At 34.8% G+C, this 17097-nt stretch overlaps 1 long non-coding RNA gene across 1 annotated transcript; it reads left to right on the forward strand.

Moving 5' to 3' along the window:
* The first annotated feature begins 5892 nt into the window (after nt 1-5892).
* Nucleotides 5893-11452, forward strand: LOC112623454. Its single transcript, XR_003119141.1, has 2 exons — nt 5893-6149; nt 10885-11452. It is a non-coding gene; the product is annotated as an uncharacterized LOC112623454 (long non-coding RNA).
* The last annotated feature ends 5645 nt before the right edge of the window (nt 11453-17097 follow it).

Here is a 17097-nt window from a genome sequence, read left to right on the forward strand (position 1 = left end):
GTAGGGATGCCCCATTGACTTCTGCAGATGTATCCATTGGCTGTAATTTCTTGATACAACACGTCTTCGAAAGTCTGGCTGAGTCTGTGATGAACAGGGAGTAATGCTATGTCTTCTACACTGAGCTAGAGGAAAATGTTGGCTACACAGTTTCATGAGATTAAGACAGTCCACTTGGTTCATCCCGGAGAAATCTTCAGTCAAGATTTACTTAGAAATGAAATTAAAATGCAGTATTAGTCTCAGTTCTCCCAAGAAACAGAATATATACACACACATAATATGAAGAGATTTTCAAGAATTGGTTTATGTGCTACTAAAGACTAAGAAGTCTCATGATCTGTTGTCTGTGAGCTGCAGACTCAGGACAGCTGGTATTCTAGGTACAGTCTGAGTTTAAAGGTTTAAGAACCAGAAAAACCTAAAGTGTAAGCTCCAGTGGGAGTATAGCAGATCTATGTCCCAGCTCAAAAAGAGTCAGTCTTCCTTTTGTTTTTGTTTTATTCACATTCTCAAAATATTGGATTGGGCCAACCCCCATCAGAAAGGCCAATCTACTATACTCCATTTCCCAATTCAAAAAATTAATCTCATCCAGGAATACTTTCACAGGCACACTGAGAAATAATGTTTAATCAAAATATCTGGGCATCCCACGGTGCAGTCATGTTGAACATAAAATTAACCATTACAAATGCTTTTCCTGAATGTTAGCGAGAATGATTTCTACGTATTTAAATGCTCTTTAAGAGGCACATTTCCTCTTCCATGATTGCACCCTACCCTCAATTGCCTAGAGCAATTGTAGGTGATTAGTGTTAGTGGAGGTGAAGGCAGAGGACCCGGTGTTGTCAAAAGAGGAAGCAATTCTGATGGTGAATAGCAGTTTTCCCTAAATCATCTGTAATGATCACTGCACACCTCCCCATTTTCTTTCTCTTTATGTCCCCAAGAGAACTTGGCTTAGAATTTTATTTCAGAAGTAAACGAGAGTTATAAGCAACATATCATAATCAAAAAAGCTGAAAGCTATGAATTTATACAAACTCATATTAGAATCCCAGGTTTACTTCTTATATCCTAGGAAGTCTGAGGACTTGACCTCTATAAGCCATCAAGTTTAACTTGTAATTTGAGGAAATTAATGCATTACACAAGGGTTATTTTGAGAAATAATTGAGATAATACAATGAAGCATGCTTAGCATCACACAGCTAATGGGCAGTAGAGCTAAAATTTGAAATCAGGGATTTGTTAATTACTTAGCCCATGGGCTAAAACAAGGGCCAGCAAACCATAGCTTGCAGATCAAAGTCAACCTTCTACCTGCCTTTAGAAATAAAGTTTTATTACAATCATGCCTATCTTTAAAAGGACATTACTTATATGTCTTTCACAATGGCAGAGCTGAATAGGTATACTGGAGACAAAAATCTAAAATATTTACTGTAGTCATATCTTGTTTTATTGCACTTTGCTTTATGACACTTCACAGATATTGTATCACTTACAAAGTGAAGATATGTGACAATCCTGCATCAGGTAAGTCTATTACTGCAATTTTTTTTAACAGCATGTGCTCGCTTTGTGCCTCTGTAACACATTTTGGTAATTCTCACTATATTTCAAATTCTTTCATTATTATTATATCTGTTACGGTGATCTGTGATCAGTGATCTTTGAAGTTACTATTGTAATTATTTGGAGCACCACAAATCACACATATATAAGAAATCAAACTAATTGATAAATCTTGTGTGTGTTCTGACTGCTCCACTGACCAGCTACTTCCCCATCTCTCTCCCTGTCCTCAAGCTTTCCTATTCCTTGATACATAACAACATTGAAATTAGGCCAATTAGTAGCCCTAAAATGGCCTGTAAGTATTCAAGTAATAGAATCTGGTGTATCTTACTTTAAATCAAAAGTTAGAAATGATTAAGCTTTATTATGAGAAAGGCATGTTGAAAGCCAAGATAGGCCAAAAGCTAGGTCTCCTTTGCCAAACAATTAGCCAAGTTGTAAATGCAAAGGAAACATTCTTGAAGGAAATTGAAAGTGCTACTCCAGTGAACACACAAATGATAAAAAAGTGAAACATTATTGCTGATGTGGAGAAAATTTGAGAGGTCTAGATCAAAGATCAAACCAGCCACAGCATTTCCTTAAGCCAAAGTCTATTCCCTAGCAAGGCCTCAACTGTCTTCAATTCTATGAAGGCTAAGAGAGGTGAGAGAGTTGCAGAAGAAAAGCCTGAAGCTAGCAGAGGTTGGTTCATGAGGTTTAAGAAAAGGAGCCATCTTCATTAAAGGTACAAGATGAAGCAGCAAGTACTGAGACAGAAGCTGCCGAAAGTTGTCCAGAACATCTAGCTAAGATCATTGATGAAGGTAGCTGCACAAAGAATAGGTTTTCAATGTGTAAGAAGCAGCCTTATATCAGAAGAGACCATCTAGGATTTTCATAGCTGGAGAAAAGAAGTCAATGCCTGGTTTCAGTGCTTCAATGGACATGTTAACTCTCCTATTAAGAGCTAATGCAGCTGGTGACTTTAAGCTGAAGCCAATGCCCAGTTACAATTCTGAAAATCCTAGAGTCCTTAAGAATTATAATAAATCTACTCTGCCTGTACCCTATAATAAAACAACAAGACCTAGATGACAGTACATCTGTTTGCAGCATGGTTTGCTGAATATTTTAAGCCCACTGTTGAGACTGACTATTCAGAAAAAAAAGCTTCCTTTCAAAATATTGCTGCTCATTGAAATGTACCTGGTCACCCAAGAGCACTGAGGGAGAGATACAAGGAGGTTAATATTGTTTTCATGACTACTGACACAACATCTATTCTCTAGCCCATAGATCAAAGAGGAATTTTGACTTTCAACCTTTATTATTTAATAAATACACTTCATAAAGCTACAGCTGCCATACTGCCATAAATAGGAATTTCTCTAGTGGATTGGGGCAAGTAAACTGAAAACCTTCTGGGAAGGATTCAGAAGGTCTATATGCCATTAAGAACATTCATAATTCATGGGAAAAGATCAAAATATCAACATTAAGAGGAGTTTGGAAGAAGTTGCTTTCAACCCTCATGGATGACTTTGAAGGATTCAAGACTTCACTGGAGGAAGTAATTGCAAATGCAGTGGAAATAGCAAGAGAACTAGAATTAAAAGCAAAGCATTCTAATTCTCCTCTTAATGAAAGTGAAGATTTGACTGAATTGCTGGAATCTCAGGATAAAATGAACAATTGAGCAGTTGCTTCTTATGAACGGGCAATGCAAGTGGTTTCTTGAGATGGAATTTACTTTTGGTGAAGAGACTGTGAACACTCCTGAAATAAGAAGAAATGATTTAAAATATTTCACAAACTCAGTAGATAAAGCAGTAGCAGGGTTCAAGAGTATGGACTCCAGTTTTGAAAGAAATTCTACTGTGGATGAAATGCTATTAAACAGCATCACATGCTACAGAGAAATGTTTCATGAAAAAAAGAGTTACTCCACATGGTAAACTTCATTGCTGTCTTTTTTAAAGAAATTGCCACAGCCACCATAACCTTTATCAGCTACCACCCTAATCAGTCAGTAGTCATTAACATCAAGATGAGACCCTCTACCCGTAAAAAGATAACTCACTGAAGGCTTCGATGATTGACAGCATTTTTTAGCGATAGAATATTTTTAAATTAAAGTATATACACTATTTTTTAGGCATAATGCTATTGCACATTTAATAGACTGGATACCATATAGTGTAAATATAACTTTTACATGCACTGGGAAACAAAAAAAATTGTGTGACTCACCTTATTACAATATTGCTTCATTCCAATATTTGCTTTGTTGCAGTGGTCTAGAACTCAACTCACAGTATTTCCAAGGTATGCCTGTATTTGATTTATTGCATAACAAATTTGTCAGTTCCTGGTCTAAAATATCACAATCTACTGCTGGAGTTCCTTGTGGTAATGCTTGAATTTTTAAAAAATATATGAAAAAATAATATAAGGCTTTAAAGACAAATAAAAACTAAACTAAAAGGCATAATAAAGTCTACTTATTTCAGTAAATTAGATAGTATCTGTTTTTATTCATTTTCTATAATATAACTGGAAATTATATTTGACAGTAATTCAAGTAAGTAGTACTACTAGATACATTCCTTTTTTCTAGGAGATATCTATCCTAACAATAAATCATTACTATTATTATTACTACTATTATTTTTTGAGATGGAGTCTCGCTCTGTCGCCCAGGCTGGAGTGCAGTGGCGGGATCTCGGCTCACTGCAAGCTCCACCTCCCAGGTTCACACCATTCTCCTGCCTCAGCCTCCCGAGTAGCTGGGACTACAGGCGCCCACCACCACGCCCGGCTAAGTTTTTGTATTTTTAGTAGAGACAGGGTTTCACCGTGTTAGCCAGGATGGTCTTGATCTCCTGACCTCGTGATCCGCCCGCCTCGGCCTCCCAAAGTGCTGGTATTACAGGCATGAGCCACTGCGCCCAGCCACAATAAATTATTTTAATATGTCCCTACTGGTATAAGGGTATACCACTTATGTATGTATACCACTGTGTGTTATGACATACTATCTAATGATAATACTGCTAATAATAGTTATATCATTGTTAACAAGTTGTCACTCTTAGTTTGACAAGGATTGTTCTGTCAGGGACAGATGGACAATATTACTCAGCTAACCAATTGCTCTTTCTTTTTGTACTGTGTCTAAGACATGTAGCATCCTGTGGAGGATTGGGTATTTCTAGTACAGCCAGATACAATTTAACTGCCTTCTAGTAACCTGAGCACTGTGTTTCATTAAAAAAAAATTCCAAAAATGAGCCACCTGTAGAATTTATAAAGGACGTTCCTTTAAAAATGAATATACTTTAAACTTCTCACATAAATAATTTCTGACACATATATCAGAATTAGCAAGTTAAGATTATCCCTGTAATAGTCCACTTTTGACAAAATCACATGTGAAATAAAAAAGGAAAAAAAACAAAAACAAAAACAAAAATGCTCCTTGCTGAGTTCCTGCAAAAGATGCTGTTTAACTTGTCAGATTGAATTTTTTAACCAAAATTCAAAATAATGGAATAAAAATGAAAAAGCTTAAAAATCAAAGTTAATGCATATCTTCAAATTTGCAACTGATTTACTTATAAGTAAAAAAATCTGCAAAGTTTAATTGATTTTCCACCTTGTATACTGAGAAGTAGTATTTTGTACCTCTTGAATAATTCACAAGTTTGAATCCTAAGGCATACGTGTGTGTGTGTGTGTGCGTGTGTATGTATATATATATATACTGTATTTATGCCTAATTATTCTGGCAGCAAAAGTCAAAAGGACAAAGTGCCCACAAGTTACAATGGGTTGGACAATTTGGATGGAATGTGGATCTAAATTACTGTGCTACGTTACCTTGTTGAAATCTTATTGCTAAAATTTTGCACTGCTAGGCAGTAAACCAGAAGAAAAAAAAATAGAAATTGAGAAAGTGTTAATTTTTAAGCAAGTTTGACAAAGATTGAGTTTCATATGACAAATATTGTCAGCAAGACAGGATTCTGTCAGTGGAAGAAGTTTAAACATTAACAATTTCTGTCAGGCTGTTGACACAATCATGGCAGACATTTCCCAAGATGCCGAGATGACTGCTGGCATTTGTCAACAATCCTGTCATAGTGACAGCAATAAGACCATGTCTGGAAATGTGACAGTTTTGGCTTTGTGCTCCCCTGAGCAATAGCCCAGGTGTTCAGAGAAAGTGTGGGAAACCCATATTTCTGCATTGTCATTCGAACACAGAAAACACAGGAGGAAAATGAGCTGTCACTCCAATTCCCATGATGCCTTGCTGCTTAGCATAACTCTACAGTGCGGCCCTGGGTCCACTGGTCCATATTCTGACAGATAATTAAGAAAGCAGCAGCTTTTTCTAGACGGCTCTTCCTCATGATTTGCATTTTAGCCAGAGGCGACCAGTTATAAAAAAAACATGATGGAAAGATGGTAAGAAGCCAATTAGATGGATGGATGGCTGACTGACAGCTCTCTGGTATTACGACTCCAGATTTCAGACTACATAGCCTGGCAGTTTTCTACAAGAACCAACTTTTTTGCAGGTTGGTAAAGCTGTTAAATGTGGGACTATATATAGCGCTATATAATTTTTGCAAAGTTGTACATTTTCCTTAAATAAGCATGTATTCTTTTCAATCAGGGTTTGCATTAAACAAGTTTCAACAATTTAATCACAACTTGCATCACTAAATTTAGCAATATTAAAATTCTAGACAACTTGTAGGCACATTAGCTGTGCCAGTAGAGAAGTGATTAAAAAGCTGAGAACTACTTTGAGCCAGCAGAGATAAAGTGAGCTAATAATTACAATGTCTGTGCAAATATGCTTTGGAACTTTGAATTGTACATTGTTTGCTTTCAAGCAAATAAAAACATAGACCCTAAATTTCCTCTCCATCTTTAGATCTTGCACACATATATTTGGTTATTATTCCTGTTCAGGGTATAATATATGCTTGTGTGTCTGTTATTTTAGCTAATTTTGAAATTTTAAAACAATAAACTGTTAGTGTCAAGCTTCCAGTTTGGCCATGATATTCTATAGCTTCTAGCCAATAGGAGTCAACTCTTCACAATATTTTACAATTTAGAAGCTTCACCAATTTCCTGTGTGCTGCATGCCGTGTGTGTGTGTTGTGTGATATATATATCACACAACATATATATATATCATATATATATCACACAACATATATATATATCACCACATATATATTCATATATATATATATATATATATATATCAGACACACACAAACACACGTTGTTAAAAGCAAACAATTTGCTATTAGTTTGGCATGCCTTCATTTGTAGTTTGAAATAAGAGATTTTTCTTTCAAATTGTAAAGATATCTCAGATTTGATTTTGATCTTGAAATATGAAAGGTAGGCAATTGTTTCACTACACATTGAAGTTCCAGTAAGGAATATTAACCCAAAGCAGAAACGTTAGCATATTTTCTTACTGTGGGTAATGAATCTTCTACAAACTGAGGATAATCATTAAACCAATGGTGGGTCTTAATGTTTTTAGTTGCTTAAAACTAAACGATATACATTTCAAAGTTATTTGTATATCACTCAAACTACACTGATACCAAAATCCACAACACACATAAAGCGTGAGTGATAGCCATTTCTTTTTGTTTTCTTTTTAAACTATACTAATATTTGTCATTTTGCTCTGTTGAAATTAGATATACTCAGTATACTAATAACAATTCTAAAAAAATGTTCTAACTGTACCTACTTAAAAAGTTTAAACAATTACTCCTTTAAACAAGTTCAAAGGAGTAATTTTTCTCCCATAGACATAATATAATACAAGTAGAAATAGAAATCATCCTGAAGATTTTTAAAGTAATTTTTAAGGAAATTTGTTTTTTTCAATACCCAAAGCCCTTATACAATTAAAATACTTTTATTATTTAATATTTTACTTCCCTCCTCATTTTTTATTTTAAGGGGAGAACTGCTGAATATAAAGTGCCCCAGTAAAGAAATTATTTAAATAAGGAAAGTTAAAAAGCTTTGAAACATTTGCCTCTATGGTTGGATATTTATGCTTGGAGTCTAGCTTTTTTTTTTTTTTTTAATTTCCTCATGTCTTCTGCTTTCATCAACTCCTCATGCTTTGTATCGAAATTTATTTCACTGTTGGATTATCTTATTTATTGTACAATGGCAATATATCATATTTTCACAAGGTCTTGGAGAAGTTGTGGGGTTTTTTAAATTAGAATTGAAATTTGAGAAACTATGTATTGTATACAGATTTTAAAATACCAACTTCTCTGCAAATTTTCTTTTGTTTCAAACTATGCATTAAGAGACAATTTTTTAAGGGACGATCTGAAGAGCAATATTTACTAAATTGAAATGAGTTCTGAAAATACTCATTTTGAAAATATCACTATATCACTGTAGGTTAAAGAAACATATTTCTAAATAAAAAACAAAGTGTGTTATCATCAAAACAAAACTACATCTCACCACAAAACTCATCAGGTTGTGCCTGGAAAATGTAGTAAAATTCATTGGAGCCTATTGCTAGCATCATTTTCATAATAAACTTTGCAAGTTTCTTACAAATTGTTTTTCTTCAGTATATCTATATTTCTAATGGAATATTTGGTTAAAGATTTCCTTTCCTAGTTTCAAAACAGAATTATTTTTGAGACACATTATGAAAATGGCTAATATTCTCTTCAGTGCATTTTATACCGCAAAAAAGTCAAATTATTCATTCAATATTTGTAGGTACTTTCCATAAGTAAAATAACAATTGACCTCAAACATCTTTTAATATCTGTTAAACCATGTCATCAAGAATAATATTGTTTAAGGAACATTTAAAACTCATGTCATTAAGGAATAATGTTGTTTATGTTGAATTGCTCTTTAGCACCTCATACACTTTTCTAACTTCGTAAACACCCAAATGACCCTGCAAACCACCAGTCATAACACACTGGTGAAATATTTGCCTCCTTTACTTATTGGATATAGAGCAGTTTCCAGGAGCCAAGGGATTACATAAAATCTGCTCACTTTCACTGATTTGGAATGAAGTCTGGCAGTTCATTTACATGTTATTTTGAGAGAGAGAGAAAAAAAAGAGAGCAGAGAGTATTCAAGGGACAGAGATACTGATAGAAAAAGAAATCAGCAACAACTCTTTGTTATACTATGTTCATAAATTGTGCAGAATTTCATTTAAATGAATGGTTTGAATTATGTAAGAAATTCAACCAATAACAAGGCATAGATACAGAAACCACAAGCTTCCTAAAGACTGGAAATGTCTGTTGATCCCAATAGTCAAACAAATCTTTCTCTCTTCCTCCCTACCCTCTGAGAGTGACTCTTAAATTTCATTTTAAGCACATTGCTGCCTGTCTTGTGTAACAGCTATCTGTAAGTTTTTTAAAGGCAGGGGCTGAAGTTGACTTGTCTTTTTATTGCTGCACCAACAATATCAACTTAGAGTAGAGTCTCAAAAGTGATTGAATTTAATGTAGACTTGTAGAGTCTCAAAGTGATTTAATTTAATGTAGACTTTCACCTGGCTTTACAGCCATTAGTTCTTGTACCTGAGGCAGGTTAACAACCCAATTGACTAGTTAGTTCCGTGGGCCCAAGTTGTGACTGAGTCAGTGAGTTTTGCTGTATTTCTCAAGCACAAGCTGAGCAAAGTTGAAGCACATGCCTTAGTTGCAAGAGTGGATGAGCAATGATGCTCAAGACTGGATGAGCAATCCATGTTCTACTCGTCATCATCACATCATTCAATCATTGTAATCTATCATCTGTCTAAGGCTGACCATTGTTAAGCATCTATACTACACAGAATAGTTCTTATACCTATGACTTGTTAACTAGTTAATTGGTTAGTTCCAAGGCAATAGTGATTCCCATAAGGAAAACTATCCTGTGTCTGTAGATAAACATGGTAGAATATTGGTGGTTTCTTACCATATAACACAATTTTATTGAGTTGATCATTCAAACATCCTTGAGAAGTAAACATTTTAATCCTCATTTTGCATATTTGATATCCAAGGAGTTAAGTGACTTTCTCTAGGTCTAATATCTAGTATGTGGCAAAATAAAATTTGAACTAAAATCTTTCTGATTTTCAAATTTCTCCTCTTTTCATTGTGCCTGACTTTCTTAAAAAATAATTAATATCATAATTGTTAGCATAAAAATAGGTTTCAATTTTATTGTAGGCATTTCTGGAGAAAAAAACTTACGAATAAGAAATTAGTAGTGTTGTGTACCTTTGTACATGAGTAGCAACTTTATTTATTTTAATTATGTTATTCTCATGTTCTCAATACAAAACAAAAATTTTCTTATCATCTGCAGAGTTTTGACTTGCTAAATAGGTAAAAATACTTGGACACTAATCTTGTTTATAAATTTAATTTAGGGTGGTAGAAGAATAAATACAAGAGAATAAAATCATAAAGTCTTTACCTTTTTGGATCTCAGAATCTGTTAGAAAAAACACAAATAATTCTAATACAATACTTGATACACATATTATAATGTCTTTGTGCTCAGTCTTGTTAAGTGATAACACTGACTAGGATAGGAAAGAGAACACTTAAGGTAAGAAGAACAGCCTGAGCCTGAAATATGAGTGACAGTGTCAAATTATCACAAGCATCTAGAGCATAGGGTGAATGCTATGAGGGAGGTTTGTGGAGAGATGACGACGTTGAGAAATAATCCTGGAAAATCAGGCTGGGACAAAATAAAGGAGTCACTTTCTTACCAGACTAAGAAGCTTACACTTTCTTCTAATGGGAATTCATCTCCGAGTCTCACTAGGATGTGATCAGATTTGTGAAATGGAATAATAATTTTAAAAGCAAAATGAAGTAGGGATGGAAAGTAAAAAGTTTGGTGACAGAGAGACCAGTGTGGGGACTGCTTCAGTGGCAGGAATGATGAGTAACTGAGCTAAGACTGTGACAGTGAATTATAGAGATGAAGGTTTTATTATGGCCAGCTCCGCTTGGTAGCATATCAAAAACACCTCAATTCTTTGCAATTTCCTCTAGTTTTCTAACACTGATAGCAGCTTTACTTTCATTAGATTTAGGCCACAAATCTCCTGGTAACTGCCCGATTTGATTGTTAAGCATAGTTCTCTGTCACCAGTGAAGAACTGGAGCAGAGGTAGAAAATGGTTAAGTATTTTCTTCTTCTAGGGAAACAGTTCATTATACTAATATTACTTTTTTTCCATTTTTATTTTTTCAACAGAAGGTCATACATATGCTATTTGAGAGTTCACAGCTAGCCCCTCACTACTCAAATTGTGGGTGTTATTGCCAGACTGCGGAGATGCACAAGAATTGACTTGAGAAGCAAGTAGATTATTCATGCTCCTGCACACTCTGTTATCTCTGGGAGTTCTTAATCAATGCAGGGTGAGAGCCAGTTAGCACGACTGAGGTTAGGGTAAACGGGCTGTTCAGGGAAAGATAAATTAAAATGTGATTATTATTCAAATTGGAATATAGAGAACATAATCCAAGAAGGAAGAGAAGGAGAATAATAGAAATAAATAAAAATGTACCTACTGAATCACTTGCTGTATTGAATCTAGTCCTTGAAATTCCAAAGACATTATAATATGCTTTGACTAAAGGGAACGATTTGGGAGATTTATACTCTATCTAATTGGCTCCTGAGATATGCTGAAATATAAATTCTCACATGCTGGAAATGTCTACTAAATATACCTTGATACATAAATTAAATTATCCTATAGAAAATTGTACTGTACTCAAAAATCTATATACAAATAAAAAATAAATTCTAAATAACAGTTGATGGTTCTGTGATTATGAAGAAAATAGATGGTGGGCCAAAATTCTAGTCGTAAACACTAGAATTTAGGTTACAACTTTGGAGCTCATTAGGGTTTTAATAATGTAATTTACCTAAAAGATTTTGAAAATACTTTCTTAATATTTAAAAGCATGGTTTCCTTATTTAATAATAATTTATTCTACAGCTAATTTGAAAAAGTATTAGTCATAAATGTGTTTGCTTTGGCTTGTTCTTGAAGATGTTGCTGCTAATGTAAAAGACCAGTGATTTAAATTTATGTATGTCTTAGCTGTATGGACCATTTTACTTTATTTTTCTTAGGTTGTGCCTATAAACTTATATATCTTGGTGAACTTCCTTTTTTTTTCTTAAAAAAGTTACCTACCAAGTGTTTTTATTCCATATTTTTATCATATAGTTTGACTTTTTTCTTCACAATCTAGTTTCTAGATAGTTATGTTCACTACCGAGATTTCAGCTGTCTCTGGCATATGGCCTTAATGTTCAGTAACTTATAATCAGCGATTACTAGAACCGATAACAGACAATGGAATTTCAGATACATCTTGGGGAATTATTTTAAAAAATACCTTGACATTCTCTTTCTGGATATATACATTCACATACATTGCTTTAGCTTCTTTTAACTTCCAGATATCTGGGTCAGAGCAGATTAAATTCAAGCCACCATGAACATGCTGTGCTTTGATGTGCTTCAGGGGAGAGTTTCTAAACCACCTTTATTCAGAACAGCAAAATACCTACGGTTTAGGCTCATCGCCCATTGTCTGTCTTTCTGCTCTTCTCTGTCTAGAGATAGTAGGGAAAGCTAGACTACCACATAAACACTTCAACTTCAGGGAAATTGGAAGCTATGAAGTACTTCAAGCATTACAAATTCATCCCTTCTGTTTTGTTTTTCTATCTCCCTTCTTTTTTCTCTCCTTTATTGTCATCTGTTTTCAAATTTAAATCTTGAAAATTAAGGAATATTTACATTGATAGAAGTCTTTGAAAATATCATTTTTATTATTAAGAAGCATAATATAATTTTATATCTTTCAGTCAGTATGACATGGCCAATTATGTTTAATTTTACAAACTGAATAAACCTCATATGAAAAGTGTGAACTATGAAAGGAGCATGGCATTTTTCATTCATTTTTTGCAATGCTTTAATTTAAAAGAAAGAATATTGCCATAAAATATGTGATGTTTCAAAAGAATTAATTCACTTGACATTTTTGGTGTTGTTCGAAATTACTTTCAGGTGACCCTGTGATATTAACTGTTACATATTCTTTGATATATAACACAAGAGACCTTGAACTTATTTTCATGATACCCCTTTTTGTTCATGATGGCTAAAATGTCACAGATCATTTAATTGTTTATATCATGAGTATATTACAATATTGCAGTATTCATCAAACTTGAATAAAATTTTTACCCATTAAAAAATAACTAATTCTCAAAGATGTTCAATTTTAACATGAGTAATTGTATTTTAATTAAATATGTGTAAACATAAAATTGGTACAAATTCTTTATGATGGATACTATTATACAATTCTAACAGCCAAACAAATTTATATGTTAAATGCAAGTGATTTACAAATAAAAAAAATAGAAACAAGAAAATTTATTTTATATGACTGAAGAAGTCACTTTTCTGCAAAACAATTGCTGCCAGCAATATGAATGTAACATAGCTATCACACAAGATCATGTCCTGAACCCTATGTGATAATGCAATTCTCCCACCACTTTCTTTCCATTTACATAAAAGCAACAATAACAACCAAAACTTCTAGTTCTTATCATGTGTCTTAACATTATTTCTCTTTCATTCATTGTAACAAATCATTTACATATTAAATACTTTCTCCTATGCTTTTCTCATTAGCCCAAGGTCATTGAAAGAGTATTCTTTTCCCAAAGGATTATAAATCATGCTGCTATAAAGACACATGCACACGTATGTTTATTGCAGCATTATTCACAGTAGCAAGACTTGGAACCAACCCAAATGCCCATCAGTGATAGACTGGATTAAGAAAATGTGGCACACATACACCATGGAATACTATGCAGCCATAAAAAGGGATGAGTTCATGTCCTTTGTAGGGACATGGATGAAGCTGGAAACTGTCATTCTCAGCAAACCATCACAAGGACAGAAAACCAAACGCCACATGTTCTCACTCCTAGGTGGGAATTGAGCAATGAGAACACTTGAACACAGGAAGGGCAACATCACACACCAGGGTCTGTCGTGGGGTGGGGGGAGTGAGGAGGGATAGCATTAGGAGACATACCTAATGTAAATGATGAGTTAATGGGTGCAGCACACCAACATGGCACATGTGTACATATGTAACAAACCTGCACATTGTGCACATGTATCCTAAAACTTAAAGTACAATAATAAAAAAAAAAGAAAAAGTATTATTTTCCTCTTTGTGACCATAACCACAAATGAAAATATGGATACTGAAATTGCATGGCACTAGCAAATTATGAAGGGGCCATTAAAATGATCAAAAATGTAAGCACTTTCAATTGTCATTTTAAAACCCCCCAAAATATAAAATTTTATTTAGATTATTGATAGCTCCTAAGACACATTATTTGAACCTCAGAGATATGTTTACTGTTATCTGAGAAATACCAGAGAGAGTTGACTGGTAGTAGGTTGATCGTTATAAAATTATTCCTTTTCTAATGTCCACATTTTTTCTTCAAAATGTTTATGAGATAAGGCACAAAATAAGAAATAACCAAAATTTTAGTTTAAGAATGACAATATTAAATGAGAAAATCCATGATTTTTCTGAATCTTCGTAATTCTACTATACAGATGGAGTTCTGTACTTTTAAGTTGGCTTGAATGAAAAGCCAAAGACTTTTAAATAATTAAGTTATCTTATACATTCAATTAGCATACTCAATAACAAAAAAATTGCACCCAATAACAAATGAGGCATTCACTGAAAAATAGAAACTTTTCAGAAGCCCAGAATAAATATGAGTTAAACTGGATTTCCTAAACCTACTCTATTAATGTCTCAGCACAGGACCATAAGAATTCATCTTCTAAATGAGCACTGGAGCACATCCACCTCCAACACAGGGTGAACTTCCCTTGAGTTGTGATGCAGTTGGTAAAAGGATGAATGTGGGCTTAATTGGCTTTTCTAGATAGAGCACATCCCCAATCTGATCGTACAGGGTTCCTAACTGTTATTGCCTGGGAACTTTGCATTGGCTTTTCCTTTTGTGTGGAATGCTCTTCCTCCAAATATCCACCTTGGTTATCCCCTAAAATGTTGTTTTCTCAATTACCAGCTCCTCAGAGATGCTTCCCTGAATTTCCTATGTAAAATAACACTGCCTTTATTACTTCTGTTTATTTAGTCTATTAGAGTCTGAAGATGCAACAATACAGTCTCAACGAACCTTGAGGAGTCTGTTGGGAAAACAACTTCTTAAATACACAAAGACAGTATACAAGTAGCACTCATATGACAGGATAAAGGCATCTTTAGGGTGCTTTAGGAACTCAGAGCAAGAACCTATTATGAAGGTTTGAAAAAGATTTTCTGAGAGAGATGATGTTTGATCTGGATCATAAGGAATGGGTCAGTCAAAGAACTAAAGTAAGAAGGGGCTTCAAGTCAGAATAAATATGAATGAATGACTGACTGAATGAATAGATTTGTAACACAGCCTGAGGAAATTACATTGATTGGAAAAGCACAAAATTAGAAGGTAAGATAGTTAGAAAATTACATTTCTGGATATATTTGAAAATACACGTGTAGATATATTCCCCTTTTTTGGCAGTTGTCCAAGCCTATAGCCCTGGCAAAAGCGGCACTCATCAGGGACAATTTTAAATTATCATATAACCTTCATCTTCCCAGAATTAGCTAGAAACAACTGATTGAATCAGGAGACACCAAGGAGCTGTCTCATTAGATAATGATTGACCAATCAGATTCTCATTCTCAGAAATTCAAACTGTAAAGTCTAGAAAGAGGTCAACATTAATTTAGTGGCAGTGTTTGAATGGAGGTGATGGTAAACCAAAGCCATCTACAAGCAGGCACCAAGGAGGGAAGAAATTATGAGTCACAGAGGAGAATGGCAAGCAATCATAAGAAGACAGAAGAAAAATAAGACAATGCAGAGAGAGGCAAATGGGAAGAGAGAAAGATATCAGTTTCCAATTTTCAGTTTCTCACATCCAGTCTCTTTAGTTCTAGCTAACCTTTGCTTCTTGACCAGAGACACTCATTAGACTATAAGTTATCTCTTTCAAAGGGTATTCAATGAATGGCACTCCTTCTGTCACAGTTTTTATTGGATCCAGAAACGATAGGTGCCAACCAGCACTACAATCCAAAGCTGGGGGAGAGACTGGACTTTCAAAGAGGTATTCAAAATCTGATTTTAGTCCTTAGCACCTCATATACTGTGAGTGTGTTGAAGTTGAAGAGAGGAATTTTTTTGAGAAAGAGAGGATTATCAACTTATTGGAAGGTCTTTCTCTCCATGGAATAAGGGAGGGACATGCCTCCTCCTCAACTAAAGTTTAGTGGAGCTTCAAAAACCTTACCAGAAGAGCTTGATTTCTGTCCTCTTCAAGTCTGATGAACACAACCACCTGGTGTAAGAGTCATGTCTAAAAATTCTACAAATGAAAGTCATGAATGGAGCTGCCTTTGGTTGGTGAATAAAGAGGCGTCAAATGTCAAGTAGCTGTTCTTTCACCCAATGTTGGTCCAGAGTACATGACTGTCAGGGCCCATTGTGGAAACTGTGCTAAGGTGTAGGTCTCAGGCGTAGGTGTAGCACCACTGAAGAGAGATCATTCAGCACCTGAGGTGGTGCTGAAGTCCCAACAGAAAGAGAGTGAGTAATGAAAATTCTCAGGACCTAAAGGAGGACCCATAAGCAGGTGAAGAGAGTCCTTACCAGTTGTCAGAAGACTATTATGCATAAGTCTCTATGGAGTTATAAGGCATTTAGGAGATAGGTGATCAACTTTAAATAATTGCAATAGTCAGAACAAAAAATGAGACATGACATCTGGGTCAGCTGAGTAAGATTTTTCCTGTTTTATATCCCTTCTCTCTTTCCAGCTCCAACCCTGGAGGGGTCAGAGGACTAACTGGGGCCAACAGCCACCAGCAGGGTACCAAGAAGCACAAGCGAAGAAAGAAGGCAGATAACTCATCTACCTTCAACATGGTCTCCAGAATGAAAGAAGTTCAAAGTTTTGGCTCTTACTGAGGATTAGATTTTTCAGTTAGTGAAATGAAGCTTGTTATTGGAACTAAAAATTAACATTTGTTTTCTGCAACAGCACAAAAGCTATAGAAACTAGTTAAAATTGTCTAGGTTTCTTTGGTCAGGTTCCTAGAAGCAGAGCTTAAGACAGGATTCTTGTTTAAGAGATTTTTGATGAGATCTCTCAGAAGAAAGTGAGCGGGGAAAATGGAATGGGGAAACAAAAAGCTAAGCAGAGAATGGTCTCTGCTGGAAAGCAAATTCAGTCTTCAGTCTGGTTCCACAGAGAAATTCTGGAGCAAATTGCAGCACATATTGGACCCACCCCCACCCACTGGTTGAATC

The sequence above is a fragment of the Theropithecus gelada genome, chromosome 4 (assembly GCF_003255815.1).
Source record: "Theropithecus gelada isolate Dixy chromosome 4, Tgel_1.0, whole genome shotgun sequence".
Classification (NCBI taxonomy): domain Eukaryota; kingdom Metazoa; phylum Chordata; class Mammalia; order Primates; family Cercopithecidae; genus Theropithecus; species Theropithecus gelada.